Source organism: Nicotiana attenuata, chromosome 5 (assembly GCF_001879085.1).
Source record: "Nicotiana attenuata strain UT chromosome 5, NIATTr2, whole genome shotgun sequence".
Lineage (NCBI taxonomy): Eukaryota > Viridiplantae > Streptophyta > Magnoliopsida > Solanales > Solanaceae > Nicotiana > Nicotiana attenuata.
The window spans coordinates 4,602,484-4,605,131 of NC_031993.1; positions in this window are offsets into that span (position 1 = coordinate 4,602,484).

Below are 2,648 nucleotides of genomic sequence, written 5' to 3' on the forward strand. Positions count from 1 at the left end.
CTACTAGTTTATTTAATTTAGAATGATTTTTACATTTTTATAGATACATTGTATATTTGTCTTTTAGCCTAAGTTCAAACCCAAAAAACATGGTCCAACCCAATTACCCAAAGGTCCATTCTTCCCAACCCATTAGACCACTTAAGTGCAAGATTTAATCTTAACCATCTATTCCCCTCCAATCTAATGGCCCATATCAATTGTTATACCTATATTTAAACCAATTATAACCAAACCCTAGCCCATCTTTCAATCTCCTAATTCCCAATTCCCAAAAAAAGACCTACTCCCTAGAGCAGCAACGCCCGATTCAACTGCACCGAACGAGCTCGGCACCACTTTTTACATCATCCTAAGGATACAGATTTGAAGAAGATTTGATTCTTTGATGGAATTATAAGAACAAGATTTGATCTTTGATTGGAATGTGGTCAGCTGCTTGTGAAAATGAGCAAAGAAGAAGATTCCTAGACTAAAAAAAGAAAAAAAAAAAACAGACACCACATTCTCATAAAAAGGGTCTGACCCCAATTTCCAAAGGAGGTCAGCGATTCTCCACCCATCCAAAGGACATCTCTGACTTTCTTTTGATGCATTCACACACAAATGGAAGTCAGCGAATTTCAGTCTAAAAACCCGAGTGAACAGTAGCTTCGAGGAGCGGTTTTGAGTGTTTTTCGGTGTCGATTCGAGGTTCCGGTTTGCAATTTCGGTGTTTCGGTCCAAGGATTGTTGGTTTGTTTAGCCCGATTGACTTACAATTTTCAGCTTTGTTCATCAATAAAAGGTGCATTTCTTAACTTTGTTCTTAATTATCTTTCATTCTCACTTTAGCATTTGTTTCTGGCTCTCTTCTTTTGAACCTATTTGCACAATTTTAATGGGTGTACATTTTTATACTCTGTTTATATTACCTATTTTCTTGGTTTTCCTTTGGTTTCTTGAATGACTGGTGGCGTATGAGTCTAGTGTTTTTTGTTCAAAGTTGGTTGTTTCTATTTTGATAAGTGATTGTATTAACTGAAAATTGGGATGTAGTGTTTTCATGAAATGAAGAGGTTTATTGGCTCAAAGATTTTATTTTGGGAGGTGGGGTTGCTTTAATTTTGATAATTGTTTGTTCTTTAGTTATTGTAAATTGTGTTTTGCTTAAAATGAAGGGGTCATAGGGGTGACATCGAAAAAGGATGGCATATGGTCCAAATATTTACATCTTCCCCTTAATTCCTTATCCATAAATCATGGCCTCTTAATAATCTCAAATTAACTTGAAGAAAATAATTATGAATATCCGTAGTTCGCTTTCGTTGAGTACAGTCCTTAGAAATCGAGGCGTGTCATTTAGTCGAACTTTCATGGCCCTCGCAAATTTGAAATGCGTAGTTGCTTTAGGCGCGCTATTTAAAAGTTACTTTCCTAAACTCGGGTGTGCATTTCATGCGACCCAAATCCAAATCTCAAAACGTTGAATAAGAGGTGTCGAGGATCCGGGTGCATTTCATGTGACGTGATCCAAAAACACGCTCTTAAACGGCGTTCACTTTCATAAAAACCAATTAAAAGCGGTTAAACAAACTTATAAAATTGCACTATAGGTTTGAACATGCATAAAACCAGATTTTTAGCCATTTATAATAATTTAAGCGACCGTGCTAGAACCACGGGATCCGGGGGTGCCTAACACCTTCCCTCGGGTCAACAGAATTCCTTATTCAGAATCTCTGGTTCGCAGACTCCAATTGGGAAGTCGATTTTTTCCTCGATTTGGGATTTAAATTAAATCGGTGACTTGGGACACCAAAAGCCAATCCTATCCCAAGTGGCGACTCTAAAAATCAATAAATAATCCCATTTCGAATAATGTCACTTTAAATGGAAAAACTCCCTTATGCATTATCCTTCGGGGTAGGTGTGTAAAAAGGAGGTGTGACAAAGTCAGAGATAAATTTAGTCGATCCTGTCACGACCCAAATCTCCCTCCGTAAGATGTCGTGACAGCACCTAGTCTCTACGACTAGGTAAGCCTAGCATTTGCGAAATAATAAAAATGAAAACATAAATCTAATAGCTAACTTGTCACGACCCGGATTTCCCACCCTCGGGTGTCGTGATGGTGCCTACTAGTGAAAGCTAGGCAAGCCAATTATCCCAATTAATTTACCCTTTTCATTTTTAATCCCTTAAAGATTGCAAGTTAACATATTATAAATAGTGGAAAGTAATAAAGCGGAAGAATGAAATTTAACAATTCAAGCTAATACCTATACGAATCCATAAACATAAATCACCCAGAACTGGTGTCACAATCTCACGGACTATCTAGGAATACTACAAATAGGGTCCGAACAAAATAAATACGTGTCTGTCTTTGAAATAGTAAAGAACAGAAGAACACTAGATAGGAAGGGGACGCCATGGCCTACAGACGCCTGCAGGACTACCTCGGGTCTCCTGATGGACAAAAGGCAGCAACCTCTAGCTAAGATCTGTATGCTCCAGTACCGGGATCTGCACAAAAGAGTGCAGAGTGTAGTATCAGCACAACCGACCCCATGTGCTGGTAAGTGTCGAGCCTAACCTCGGCGAAGTAGTGACGAGGCTAGGACACAACAAACCAATAACCTGCAGCTAAATAGTTTCTAACAGAA